General features: G+C 37.7%; 1 pseudogene across 1 annotated transcript; it reads right to left on the bottom strand.

The window, feature by feature from the left end:
- Positions 1–7,921: 7,921 nt before the first annotated feature.
- Positions 7,922–9,004, bottom strand: LOC309957570 (serine/threonine-protein phosphatase PP1-gamma catalytic subunit-like; annotated as a pseudogene). The gene is made up of 2 exons: positions 8,841–9,004; positions 7,922–8,708 (listed from the first exon to the last, which is right to left on the bottom strand). The product of its transcript is annotated as a serine/threonine-protein phosphatase PP1-gamma catalytic subunit-like (transcript).
- Positions 9,005–15,775: the final 6,771 nt, after the last annotated feature.

Below are 15,775 nucleotides of genomic sequence, written 5' to 3'. Positions count from 1 at the left end.
TTTGGTACTATAGTCATTTTCATAATGTTGATTCTTCCAATCCAGGAACATGGTGTATCTCTCCGCCTGTTGGTATCATCTTTAATTTCTTTCATCAGTGTCTTATAGTTTTCTGCATACAGGTCTTTTGTCTTCTTAGGTAGGTTTATTCCTAGGTATTTTATTCTTTTTGTTGTGATGGTAAATGGGAGCAGTAATAGCAAAATGAACACCCGTGAGACCATTATCCTGTTTCAAAAATTATCAATACATGGCCAGTCTTGCTTTATTTACCCTCCCACTACCCAGATTATTTTGAACCAAATACTAGATATCAGATTCTTTCAGATGTAAACATTCCAGTGTGTATCTCTAAAACATAAAGACTCTGAAATAAATGAAACCCCAATACCATGATTACATCTCAAATAAATTAACAATAATTTCTTAATGTCCTCAAACATGTCAGTATTTACATTTCCCTATCTTATACATTTTAAAAAATGGTTTGTTTGAATTGCGATCCAAATAAGGTCCATACATTGCAAAACCATTGAGTTTTTCTTGTATCATTATGAATTCATGGATTTAACCAAATTTTATGTGCTTCAATTCAATGCAGTCTTATCCTTATTGATATTCATATTGTCCCATCTTTGGTCAGTGAAAACATTCAAATTGGCTTCTGAATCCTGAGTCTCTGTGTTTGGCATGAGATTAGTGCTCTTTAATAGATTCTTTTCTTTCTAACATGACAACCCATTGCAGGCTTATGTTGAACAGTTCCGGCCTAGAGAGCTCCCTTTGCCTTTCCATCATGTGAGGACACAGCGAAAAGACAGCCATCTGTGAACCAGGAAGAGGGCCTCACCAGACACTGAATCTGCCAGTGTCTTGATCTTAGACTTCCCAGCCTCCACAACTGTGAGAAATAAATTTCTGTCATTTATAAGCCACCCAGTTTATGGTATTTTGTTATAGAAGTCCAAACAGACCAAGACAACTATCCTCACATAAATCTTACACTCAAAGCAGGTAGTTTTCTTCATGTTTCCAGGACATTTATGCTTTTTATCCTCTGCACTCTTTACTCACTTTATTATTATAACAGTCCTAGCTAACATTTGTTGGATGCACCAATTATATGCCAGTGAGCATGCTATACTCTTCATATATTATTATTTAATCTTTACAACACTGTGAGGTAGGACAAATATTATCCTCATTTTACAGAGGGGAAATTAAAGTTCTGAGAGGTTGTATAGTTTGTTCAAGAGGACAGAACTGGTTGCTGACCTGGGATTGAACCCAGTTTTAAAGTAGTACTTTCCCAACAGAATCATTTTGCATCCCACTGTCTGGAATTTCCTTCCCTCATCGCTGCCTCTTGAGATCCTGCTCCTCCTTCATGGCCCATCTCAAAAGATACCTCTTTCAAAAAAACTTTCTTTATCCCCAACTTAATGTCTCTTTTTGAGCCTCTACAGTACTTTGAGGCTCTCTTATGGCAAACTCAAAGATTCTGAGACCAGAAAAATCATCCTCTTAATTCTCTACTTAATTTATGTCTTTGTCATACAAGTCTACCTGTTGGCCCCTTAAGTACAGGAGTTATGTATATCTTACTCTTCTTTGTATCCTCCACAGTATAGAATGCAATGATATAGTTAGTAGGCACTCAATAAATATTTACTGACAAGATTTAAATTATTTCAACAGCCTTCAATCCAATCTACCTTGCAATCTCATTCTGTACAACACTGCCAAATTGTTCTCTTAAAACACATTTTTAGGGACTTTTAGGGACTGTTGTAGTCAAGCTGGTCTCACGGGCCCCCACATTGCACGGTCATTTGTGTCTTTCTGAAATGACTCTCTCTATTCCTTGGCCTCTCTACTTTGCAAGTTCTACTTCAAGTATCGCCTTTCCCAGTCTTCTCTGACTACCTCACCATCTTCCATTTCTATATACTTTTTTAAAATTTAATTTTTATTTTATATTAGAGTATATTTGATTTACAGTGTTGTGATAGTTTCAGGTGTACAGGAAAGTGATTCAGTTATACATACACATATATTCTATATACTTTTTTTTTTTTTTGAGGTATGCGGGCCTCTCACTGTTGTGGCCTCTCCCGTTGTGGAGCACAGGCTCCGGACGCACAGGCTCAGCGGCCATGGCTCACGGGCCCAGCCGCTCCGCGGCATGTGGGATCTTCCCGGACCAGGGCACGAACCCGCGTCCCCTGCATCGGCAGGCAGACTCTCAACCACTGCGCCACCAGGGAAGCCCATATATTCTATATACTTTTAAGAAACAAATTGTACCATGCAGTTTTGAACTTATTCTCTATTTGCATCACATAAGATGGTTTCATCTCACCAGCTGACTTGAGAATACAGGATCCTGTCTTACTTATCTTTGTATTCTGTTTAATACATGTTTAGGCAAAAACAAATAAATATTTATTGGATTAATTTTCTAATTATAATCTTCTACATGTTTTATCTTCACTTCTGATTCATCACCCATTCGGCCATGGCTTTTAGCCTTAGGTTTCTCTGCTTCTTTTGCTCTCCTCTTCGTATATAAAAGTCTGTAAACAATCATACTACAGTATTTAAAAACATTAGGGGAACACATCATTATATAGTCTATCCTCAGGTACACTTAGTGCATTTCATAAAATTCTCATTCTGCAACATTCTAAACCTGTAAATTGGATTTTTGCACATTAGTTTCCTTTGAAATGGGGCAAACTTGCTGTTGCAAATTTAACTAGAGATTTTTTTTTTTTAAAGAGAGGAAATCTGCAGTAGTACAGTACTTAATCTTCTCTAGAATGCTGCCTCCCTTCCATCACAGATGAGGAAACATTTCCTGAATGATATCAAAAAGGAAAATGAAAGCCAAATAAGGAAGCCTAGTGCCTTCTCCAGGTTTTTTTTTTTAATTAATTAATTTAATTATTTATTTTTATTTTTGGCTGCATTGGGTCTTCATTGCTGTGCTAGGGCTTTCTTTGGTTACGGCGAGCAGGGGCTACTCTTCCTTGCGGTGTGCGGGCTTCTCATTACGGTGGCTTCCCTTGTTGGGAGCATGGGCTCTAGGTGTGTGGGCTTCAGTAGTTGTGGCATGTGGGCTCAGTAGTTGTGGCTAACGGGCTGAGTTACTCCGCAGCATGTAGGATCTTCCTGGGCCAGGGCTTGAACCCGTGTCCCTTGCACTGGCAGGCAGATTCTTAACCACTGCACTACCAGGGAAATCCCCCTTCTCCAGGGTTTAAAGTCACCATCTCTCAGGCTTATGGATCCTGAAAGTTAGCTGCTTCAAGTTTCTTTGAGGAACTATCTTACTTGGTCTTAAAGAAAAGGACTCTGAATTTTAGGATGAGGCTGATGTTAGTTTTACTCTCTGTTAATTTACCCAAGTGACTAACTTTATGCTGGGAATTTAATAACGTACATTATTTCTATAGTTAAGATAGCTCGCTTGTTACTGACCCTTTTGCCCAAGAAGTACACAAATGTGAGATGAAGAACACCCTTAATAGAGTATAGGAGACTAGAAAATTAATTAATTATCTAGTTTACATTTTCTGAAGAAAGAAAATAGGATTCTTGAATCATTGGGAAAGATAGGAATGTTTTAATTGAAAACATACGGTATTTCTAATACTTTCTGTATAGATTATCTGCTTAGTGCATTATTCTGGAAATATTTGATCCCAATAGACATCCCCCATTATCCTGGGTGCCTCTCTCTGTCACGTGGCAATGTGTTCTCAAAGAAGGAAGGTTAATTTTATTAAGAGATCAAAACAAGACATAACTCAGGAGTACTGGGGTGCCACAGATAAGACCCTTCCCCCCAACAAATGTATAACAATTGTGACACACTTGTGTCACAAGGTAACACAAGGTAAGTCACAAGAAATTTGTTAGTAATGATAAAGTGTCAAAATTTGCAAGTGACACATTTAAAAATTAGAGTAGATTAAGGTTATCTCTGTAATAACATCACTTTGATATAAGTACACTTCAATATGCTTTCTGGGAGAGGATAGGGGGGTTTATAGATAGCTACCAGAGACTGACATTATTTTGTGAGTGTATCCATGGAAATGTGTCACAAATGTGAATATCAGTCTTCTCTATAGAGGTGGAGAACACTTGAGCTAAAGCATGTCTTTAAGTGTATATTATTTGCCACCTAGCCTCCATTTCCCCTTCTTGTGGCAATAGCATCTTGATTTTAAAATGGGGAACTCCCCCCACCCACACACACTCATGGGATTAAGAGAGAAGCGACATTCTCCCCTAGTTCCAGTGGTACGTGTAGGTCCCAAGGCTAGCCCATCAGAGCTTTGTATCCTTCTGGCTACAGTGACTAGAAAAAAAAATCTTTGGCTGTGGGAACTAGCAGAAGGAATTGAACCAAAGGCTACTGAGCTGTCACAGAAACTAGTGCCAAAGAATCCCTAAGCCTAACAGTCTATTGCCTTTCTAGGCTCCCAACTTGTACCACAGCTAAAATTGAGCAGTCCATCTCCAGAAAAGGCATTTACTCCATGCCCACCTCTGGTATAGCCATGGAGAATAAGGACAAGCAAGACCATCTATCTAGCAGGAAAACACAGGGGCCATGGTGGCAGTAAGGAAGATTCCCACAGAGAACAAATTTGGAGGTTCCCAATTGGCTGGCCAAAAAACTCACTCCACCCCCAGGGAGGGAGTCTTCCGTATTCCTGCCTAGTTGGTATAATGTATGCTATGGGTCAATGATAACTGTGAACTATTTTTTCATCCATTCTCCCCTTTCCAGAATTAGACTTTCACTGTAGTTATACTATTTCTTCTTCTCCATCATTTTTAGGATAGCTTAGATACAGATAACTTAAGTTTTATGTTGCCAGGCCTCAAGGGGCCATATCCAAACTTGACGAGGAAGACTATATACATCAGCCAAAAATTCTGGTCTTGGAGCTGAACACAGTAACCAGATAAGGCCCTGGGTTGTCTCACTGGGGAGGGAACTTTGGTAAGCACTTTTTAATGTAGGTATGAACATTTTTTAATAACCATTCACCCCTTACTTCCTTTCCAACAGAATTCTAATCTTGTTTAGAGAAATGCTCTCCACAGGGCCATGGGCTAAAATGAAGTCAGAGAGGTAAGCTGGAACCAGATCATACTTGTAGGTCGCTTAAGAATTTTGTATTATATTCTAAGTTCACTAAAATATAATCTCCATGAGGTCATGGATTTTTGTCACTGTCCCAGAACAGTCTAGCATGTTAAATAAATGAAAGTATGATGGAAGGGCTTTGCACAGGGGAGTGATATGACCTGCTTGCTGTCCAGAGAATAGACTATAGTGTGCCTACAGTAGAGGGAGTGTAGTGTGGAAGTAGGGAAGTTAGTAGTCCTACCACAGAATCTAGGGGAGAAGTGACGGGGACTTAAACTGGAGGGTGTGGGTTGTGGTGGATGTAAAGTCGTGGCCAGATTCATATTATATTTTGAAGACAGAGGGACGGAATTTTCTAATATGGATTGTAAGAGAAGCGGAAAAGACAGGAATAACAACAAAACAGTTGTTATTAAACATGCAGCAATGTTTAATTCAAAATCACATGGCTAGATAATAAAGCTTTAAGTAGTTACTAGAACTTCTCTCTTTGGTTCTTTTTTTTATTGTAGTAAAAAATACGTAACATAAAATTTACCATTTTAGCTATTTTTAAGTATACAATTAAGTGGCATTAAGTACATTCACAATATTGTATAATTATTGCCACAGTCTATTTCCAGAACTTTTTTTAAAAAAAAAATAGACTTTATTTTTTAGAATAGTTCTAGGTTCACAAAAAAATTGAGCTGAAAGTACAAAGAGTTCCAATATACTCCTCGACCCCACATACTCATAACCTCCCTCATTTAGAAATTGTTCATCATTCCAAACAGAAAATTTACCCCCTTTAAGAAATAACTCCCTATTTTGCCCCCCCCACCGAAGCCCCTGGTAATACCTCTAGTCTATTCTACTTTCTGTCTCTATGAATTAGTCTATTTTAAATGCCTCATGTAAGTGGAATCATTTGTCCTTTTGTGTTTGGCTTATTTCACTTATGTTTGCACTGTTCTTCCATGTTGTAGTATGTATCAACACTTCATTCCTTTTTAAGGCTGAATAATATTCCATTGTGTGTACATACCACATTTTGTTAATCCATTCATCTGGTGATGAACACTTTGATTGTTTCTACCTTTTGGCTATTGTGAATTATGCTGCTAAGAACACTGGTGTACAAGTATCTGTCTGAGTCCATGTTTTCAATTCTTTTGGATGTATATCTAGGAGTGAAATTGCTAGATCAATATTGTAATTTTATAGGGAATTCCCTGGCGGTCCAATGGTTAGGACTCCATGCTCTCCTGCCAAAGACCGGGGTTCAATCCCTCGTTGGAGAATTGGATCCCACAAGCCCAGCAGCATGGCAAAAAAAAAAAAAAAAAGGTAATTCTATGTTTAACTTTGGGGGGAAGCTTCAAAACCACAACAGTTGCACCACTTTATGTTCCCACCAGCAATGTACCAGAGTTCCAATTTTTCCACATCCTTCCCACACTTGCTATTGTTTGCTTTTTTTGTAATAGCCACCATAATGGGTGTGAAGTATTATCTCATCGTGGTTTTGATTTGCATTTCTCTAAAGGCTAGTGATGAGCATAGTTTCACGTGCTTATTGACTATTTGTCCATCTTTGGAGAAAAGTCTGTTCAAATCCTTTGCCCATTTTTGCATTGGGTTTTTTGGGTTGTAGCTCTTTATATATTCTGGATATTACTTTTAAAGTCAGATATATGATTTGCAGACATTTTCTCTTATTTTGTGGGTTGTCTTTTGACTCTCTTGAGTCACTTTAAGTGTCTCACTTGAGACACTTTAATGCACAAAAGTTCTAAATTTTGATGAAGTCCAATTTATTTTGTTGCTGCTTGTACTTGTGGTGTCATGTCTAAGACAAGGTCAGGAAGACCCTATGTTTTTTCCTAAGAGTTTTATAGTTTTAGCTCTTATATTTAGTTTTTTTAAACCATTTGGAATTAATTTTTATATATGGTGTGAGGTACCACTCCAACTTCATTCTTTTACATGTTGTCATCCAGTTGTCCCAGCGCCATTTGTTGAAAAGACTATTCCTTTCCCTGTCAAGTTGTCTTGGCACCCTTGTTGAAACTTAACTGAACATAAATAAAACAGTTTATTTCTGTATTCTTAATTCTATTCCATTGATCTATAAATCTATCCTTATGCCAGTAATACATGGTCTTGGTTACTACTGTTGGTTTGTAGTAAGTTTAGAAATTGGGAAGTATATTCTTTTTCAAGAACTTTATTCTTTCAACTCTATTCTTTTTCAAGATTGTTTTGGCTATCCTGGACCCCTTTAATATTCATATGAATTTTAGGGTCAGCATGTCAATTTCTACAAAGAAGCCAGCTAGGATTTTTTTTTTATCCAATAGTATGCATTTTATGACAATAACAGGAACAGATTGGGCACCCTAGGGCTCTCTTTATATCCTAAAGAAAATGAGCATTTACATTATTCATGGGCTGTACTGAATTTAAAAAAGATCAGTTGTACACTCACCCCTTAGACAGGATAAACTGTCCTGGGGTGTACAGCTTTAACACCTTCATTAAAGTTGTTTGCAAAAGGAACAGAGAACTAAACAAAACAAAACATTTTTCCTTGGGAGTGGAGAGTCATTTGCTATTATAACCAGCAAATACCATTTATTAAGTCAAAAATGGAAGGGGGCAGGGCCACAAACACTATTTGAGCAAGCTGACCAACACACATTACAGTTTTAAAAATGAAGGTTATATACTGTATGTTATAAGTCCCAACAAAGAGTGTCAAAATGACATCTATTTCTTTGCTTGCTTTGTGATCATACCTCTTGGAGGTGTTACGGGTTCTCGTGGCATCTGGCTTCTTCTTCTCTGCAGGCTTTAAAATCTGAAAAGAACACATTAGTGTGTCAACCACACTCATCATGGCACCCGCATCGTCAAACTCTCCACAATAATTGGGTGCAGAAAACAGAGTGACCAACTGCCTCTTTGCAAAAAAAATTCATATCCATCTTCAACCACCAAATGGGCTCTACATGTAAGATCTAAATCATGCTTATGGAGAAATTTTGCAACCACTTCTGCACCAAATGTGAAGAACACTCCTCTGTCATTTTCACCCCAGCCTAAGACACCTTTATTGGCATCAGACCACAAAAGATCACAAGGAAGACCTTGATCTGGTACATCAGTTGGTCGAATAATTCTCTGAATCTGCTCCATAGATTGAAGATCTGGTGATAAACCTCCATGACAGCAGAATATTTTCTCATGCACCAAGGCTGCTATCCATAAACAGTTAAAGCAGACTGTGAACGTTTTCCATAGTTTAATGTTATATCTTCTTCTACATTCATCATAAAATCCATAAATTCTATTGATGCCGGCACATTCATGCTTTCCTCTAAGAAGAAAAAATTCTCGGAATATTTGATTTTGTAAGCCAGTAAGAGGCAGATAGTCTCCAATGGGACTTTCCCCTGTCCACATAGTCCCCAAGAAACAGGTAATTGCTTTCTGGAGGGAAACCACCATACTCAAAAAGGTGAAGCAACTCATAGTATTGCCCATGGATATCACCACATATTTTGAGTGGTGCTTCAAGTTCTAGTAGGATAGGCTGACTGAGAAAGACCTCTCCAGACTTTAAGCACAGTCCTCTGATTTCATTCTCCTGTAGCTACATATTCTTACCAGGCTTGGACCCTCTCACTTTCAGCGGCCGTTGGATGATGCTGTCGATGTTGAGTTTATCTGTATCCACCATCGCCTTCCCGCCGCCGACCCTGCAGCAGCAGCGCAGCCGCCGGCTCGCGCCCGGGATTCACATCTCCCTTCCCACGCCGCCACGAGCAGAGATGGTGGTGGCGCAGGTGGCAGAAGCCACGGCTGGATCCGCCCCCTGCGCAATCGCCCCGCTCCCTGCTTCATCTTTATTTCCCCAGAGGAACCACGAGAGCGAAGCCAGCTAGGATTTTGATAGGGATTGTTTTGGACCTACAGATCAATCAATTTGGCGGAGTGTTGACATCTTAATATTATCTTGTAGTCCATGAACATGCAATGTCTTTCCACTTTTTTAGGTCTTCTGAATTTCTTTCCAACAGTGTTTTGTAGTTTTCAGAGTATAAGTTTTGCACTTCTTTTTTTTTTATTGAGGTACAATTGACACACAACATTACATTAGTTTCAGGTGTACAACGTCATGATTCAACATCTGTATGGATTGCAAAATTATCACCACAATAAATCTAGTTCACATCCATCACCATACACAGTTACATAATTTTTTTTCTAGTGATGAAAACTTTTAAGATCTACTTTCTTAGCAACTTCCAAATATGCAATACAGTATTATTAACTATAGTTGTTATCCTGTACATTACATTCCCATGAGGCAGGAGATAGATGGGCTCCAGGTTAGACATTTACAACTGGCCGCCTATTTATATTTCTGGGGGCGAGAAAAAGACGAGCTTCAGGTCGGACACTCACAACTAGCCTCCTGTTTGCATTTCCTGAGACAGGAGGTAGGTGGGCTCCAGGTTAGGCGTTTACAATCAGCCTCCTGTTTGCCCTCCAAAATGGAAGTAACAACAGAAACAGGATAAATAGCCAGGCTTTGTCTCTTGTGGACACCTTAAGATAACAGTCATGGCACTAACAAAGAGGGGCAAAACCTCGTTTGAGTACAGGATCAAGAGTCTCAGCTTCCCCCCCTCTCGTTGGGGCAAGGGAGACACTATACATGTGCAGAAAGGCTCCTTGGGGGGTCAAAAGTCCGGGGACAATGCCAGGCCATAATGAGTCTTGCTTCTCCCAGATGCCTTTTCATCGAGATCCATCTAGGCTGAGAGGTATGTGTGCACCTAGGGGGAGGGTCCTGAAACAAATAAGCCAGGGGGGACAAAAGCAAGATGATTGGCCAGAAGGAAGACAAAGACCCCGAAGAACTGCCCTATATAAATGACTTAATAGCCTCTTTACTGCTTAACTTAACTCACAACTTTTACCTTGTGTGTTTTTCTTTAAGTCGACACAGGAAAGAAGACCTTAGGCTATAAGTGTCCAGAGGTGAAGAATTAGATTCTTGAAGTCCGTGGACAAACTTAGTTTGTAAGTATTATGAAGGCTGTCATTGACTCATAAAGGCTTTTCAATGGCATTAGAGCCTAAAGGTTCAGCAAAAAGGATATGTACTGTAAAAAAATAAAATTGCCCAGGAGTATTATAATACCTGTGCCACTAAAAGTTAATGGGCTGGACTTCCCTGGTGGTGCAGTACTTAAGAATCCGCCTGCCAGTGCAGGGGACACAGGTTCAATCTCTGGTCCGGGAAGATCCCACGTGATGCAGAGCAACTAAGCCCGTATGCCACAACTACTGAGCCTGCGCTCTAGAGCCTAAAAGCCACAACTACTGAGCCCGCATGCCACAACCACTGAAGCCCGTGTGCCTAGAGCCCATGCTCCGCAACAAGAGAAGCCACTGCAATGAGAAGCCCGCACACCACAACTAGAGAAAGCCCACGCGCAGCAAGGAAGACCAAAAGCAGCCAAAACTAAACAAATAAAATTAAATTTAAAAAAGTTACTGGGCTGTCACTTGTAAGTTTTCATTTACTCCTCACAACATCTATGAAGGATAATGAGAAATAGAGTATATTGTGGTAGCTAAGAGCACTAGGACCTTGGATTCAGAAAGAGCAAGCAATTGGCCAAATCCAGAGCATGAGAGAGTCTACTGGACAAATGACCTGGCTTCTCCATAAAATCAATTACAAGGGAAAAAAAAGTATGTGTGTCTGGGGGGAGTGTAGGGTGAGGAGGTGACTGTCAAAGAATACAGTAGACTTAACAACTAAATGCAGTGTGTAAAACTGTTTGGATACTAATTTGAGTAAATGAACAGTAAAAAAGACACCTTAAACAATTGGAGAGGCTTTTAAATGGACTAAATATTAAATGATATTGAGAAATAATTATTAATTTTGTTGGATGTGCTAATGGCATGGTGGTTATATTAAAAAATTTCTGACTCAGAGATGTATAATGAGGGATTACACATAATCCCTCATTATATGAGTAAAGTAGTATCCAGGATTTGCTTTAAAATACTGAAAAAAAAATGAGGCGGGATAGATGAAACAAGACTGGAAAATGTTGATAATTGTTAACACTGGATGATGGGTACATGGCGCTTCACTCTACTACTCTCTCTCACCTTTCATATATATGTTTAAAATATTCTATAACCAAGTTAAAAATAAAAATAAATAATAAAATATATAAAAGGAGAGAGAGAAACAAAAAAGACCTGGTCTGCTTCCTGGCTCAGCCTCTTACTAGCTAGGTTACCTTGGGGAAGCTATTCGATATCTGTAAAATGGCAATAATAAGGATATGTAAAGCATTTAACACAGTATGGGCTGCATAGTTAAGCTCAATAAATGTTAGCTAATGTTGTTATTATGAAAGAAATAAAAAATATGTAATAACAGATTTGATTTACAGTAATTTTAAAACTTCTTTGTGTCAAAATATCAATCATTAATTACAGTATAATTTGTAACTGAGAACACTGGAAACAATATAGATGTTCATTTACTGGAGTTTAATTAAATAAATTATATACATTTTTATAAGGGAATTTCATGCATCTATAAAAATAATCATATTTCTAAGTCAAGACCTATCAATTCTATCACTTAGCATCATTTTGGAGATATTACATAATGCAAACAGACAAGAAAGAAATTAGAGGTAAAAATGAGAAAGAAAAAGGTAAAATTTACCTCTGTGGATGATATGCTTACATACTCAAAAAAAAAAAATCAAAAGAATCAACTGAAAAATGTATAAACCAAAAGAGAATTCAAGGTAAGGTAGCTGAGTACAAAAACTAATATGATAGAAATCAATAGCTTTCAAATATACATCCAATTAAAAATTATATTGGAAAAGACCCCATTTAAACTGCAAAAATAATAAAAGATAAACTCCCTAGAAAAGAGGTTAGCAAGAAATGGGCAATATCTATAAGAAGGGCACAAAAGAATACTTGACAAAATATAAAGGCACCTCTTATTCTTAGATAGGAAGGTTCAATAGTATAAAGAGGTCAATTTTCCCTAATTAGAGATATAAATTTAATGTCATCCAAATAAAAATACCAGCAGAATTTTAGACAACTTGACAAGCTAATTCAATAGATCACATGGAAAAAATAAAAAGCAAGAATCTTCAGGAAAAAATCTAAAAAAAAGAGAGTAATAAGGGGAAGACTAACCTGACTAGATATTAAAACATTATAAATGTGTGATACTGGCCAAGGATAGATATACATATTGATGTACCAGAATAGAAAATCTAGAAATAAACCCAAATACATACAGGAATGAAATAAATTTGTTGCCCACATATCCATACAAAAGGAAGTTCTAAGGGATGTTCTTTAGGCAGAAAGACAAAAAAAAAAGAAATCAAAATAATAGAAATGTGTAAATTTGCCTAGCTGGAAGTCAGACATCTCTCAAGCTTGTCTTTGGTCTTTACAAAGCTCAACAAAAACTACTTGCAGATTATCGAATGTGGTCTCTCATGCCTATACATTTCAGTATACTGTTCTTTGTGTCTGAATGCCATTTTACAGCTCCCAATCTGCCAAACCCATACCCAAGCTTCAAAAAAGTTCAGGAGTCATTCTTCCATTAAGTATTCTTTCTTTGAGAAGAAATAGAGTATGTGCAGTGTCTCCTAAATGTTGATTTTCCAATTTCTTGCATCTCCATTTTGTTCTTCATCTGTTATTTGTTCTTTACACCACTGCCAGAGGAATACTGCTAAAATATAGATCTGATAGTGTCTTTCTCCTACTAAAAAATATTTGATGCCCACTAAATGCCTGAGTGTCTATAAAATAAAATATGAACTTCTAGGGACATGAGAGGCTTTCAAGGCCTTCCAGGACTCACCTCCAACCTACTTTCTGTCCTCAGCTCTACCATGTAAATGAGTGTGCACCCTATATTTAGAGACACTGCAGCTCTTACCATTCACACACACAGCTTTCTTGGTGCCTTTGTTCACCCAGATCCTTCAGCCTGATATGCCGCCCTCCCTCCTCTAACCCTACTCCTCACCCCCAACCCAAATCTCTCCAATCCCTCATCCACCCCAATCCCTAATCTTCTCTGCTCACTGAGATTTTTCAAAGCTGTGTTCAATGAAACCACATCTAAAATCGATTAAGAATGACTCATTCCTGAGCTTCCATAATTCATGTTTATTTTATTATGGTTGATATTATTAATAATATTGATATCAGTTGTTTATATGCCTGTCACTAGTCTATAACATTCACAGAAGTCAGGGCCATGTCTTACTAATTTGTTTCATCCTGGTAGCTTTAAATACACTGCTTACCACATGGTAATAAATACTGACACACAAAAATAAATAATTTTTGCACAGCAAGAAATAAAGTAGCGCCTGACACATGGTAAGCATTCAATAAATGTGAACTCTTTCTAGTGGTAATAACAGATGCTCAATAAACGTTCTGTGAAAAATGGCAAAACCAGTTGTGCTGATTTATTATTAGCCAGCTAAGTTCTTTTAGAATTGATACTGCTTGGGAATCATTATAAAGAGTTTCAATCTCCTCTTTTGGTGATAGCAAAATTTTAGGTTCCAGAACCTCAGAAAGGGCCTTAAGATATTTTTCAAGACATAGGTTCATGTGTCACTTAATCTGGTCCCCATACAGATAGAATTAAATATTGAAATATTTTTATATCCATTTAATCCCTGAAACTTAGTATAATTCTTTTTTTACACTTTTCTGTTTTTAATAGATGAAAGATTTACAAAATCATAATTAGTCTCCTTCAGCAGCTAGTGTGGCCAAGACAAATCATATCAAAAGTACTTGTCAACTTACTTCCTGTAGACTAGAGGATAAACAAGTCTTTTTGTTTTTTTTAACTTCTTTTTTTTTAATTTTTCAAGATAAATAAAGTATACATTATTAGGACTTTTCACAGTCAAAAGTCAGTTTTTCACTTCCATTCCACGTGGAAATTTTTGCTGTGGCTTATTTGTTTTCACAGCTGTATGATATTCCGTAGCATATCTGTTTCACAATATATTCATCCATTTTTCTCTTGCTGTACATTTAGATTGTTCTAGGTTCTTTTCCTCTTTCAAATAATTCTGCAATGCATTCTTCTGTGTGTCTCCTTATGCACATGTGGGAAAGTCTCTAAAGATGGGTAAGTACTTCATCTTTTTTTTAAAAATATATTTATTTATTTATTTGTTTGTTTAGCTGCTTTGGGTTTTCGTTGCAACACCCTGGCTTTCTCTATGAGATCAGGCATCTTTTCCTGTATTCATCGGCTTTTTAGATTTCTTCTGTGGATTGCCTGTTTGTGTCTTTTGCCTAATTTTCTATTATTTGTTTTTATCTCATCAATCTGTAGTTTGTTTGTTTTTACATATACGTTCTAGATACTAGTCTTCTGTTATTTATAGGCTATGTCTGTTCAGGTCCTCCAAGAAGCAGACACCAAGAGGGAATTAGAAGTGCAAGACAATTACTGGGGGTCAGTGCTTCTGAAGGGTAATGGGAAAAGGAACAGGAGTGGTTGAGAAGAATCTTTAGACCCCAGTGCAGCTCTTGATACCGTCTCATTGCAGCTTCTCCTTTGTCTTTGGATGTGGGGTATCTTTTTTGGTGAGTTCCACTGTCTTCCTGTCGATGATTGTTCAGCAGTTAGTTGTGATTCCGGTGCTCTCGCAAGAGGGAGTGAGCACACGTCCTTCTACTCCACCATCTTGAACCAGTCTCTTAGTACAATTCTTAATACTGAGTAAGCACTTTAAAAATGTTGGTTGTAAATGTCTATCAACAGATGAATGGATAAAGAAGAAGTGGCACATATATACAATGGAATATTACTCAGCCATAGAAAGAAATGAAATTGGATTATTTGTAGTGAGGTGGATGGACCTAGAGTCTGTCAGACAGAGTGAAGTCAGAAAGAGAAAAACAAATACCATATGCTAACACATATATATGGAATCTTAAAAAAAAAAATGTTCATCTCACTGATGAAACTGCAGGGCAGGAATAAAAACGTAGACATAGAGAATGGACTTGAGGACACAGCGGGAGAGGGGGAAGCTGGGGTGAAGTGAGAGCAGCATCTACATATATACACTACCAAATGTAAAATAGTTAGCTAGTGGGAAGCAGCAGCATAGCACAGGGAGATCAGCTCGGTGCTTTGCAACGACATAGAGTGGTGGGATAGGGAGGGTGGGAGGGAGGCTCAAGAGGGAGGGGATATGGGGATATATGTATGCATATGGCTGATTCACTTTGTTGTACAACAGAAACTAACACAGTATTGTGAAGCAATTATACTCCAATAAAGATCTATTAAAAAAATAATAAAAATGTTGAAGGAATGAGCAAATAAATGAATTAGGACAAATTGTTTATGCAGCAGAATCTCCAGACAAATTGTGAGCACATCACATATAAGGAATATGTTTTGTTCATCTTTTTGTCTCCAGCATCTAGCATGGTATCTGACACAAAATGAACGTTTACTAAATAGCTATTTATTAAATTAGAGATAAG

This window comes from Leucopleurus acutus (assembly GCF_964270905.1).
Source record: "Leucopleurus acutus genome assembly, chromosome: 2".
Lineage (NCBI taxonomy): Eukaryota > Metazoa > Chordata > Mammalia > Artiodactyla > Delphinidae > Leucopleurus > Leucopleurus acutus.
This window is presented reverse-complemented; position numbering and strand designations above follow the sequence as displayed.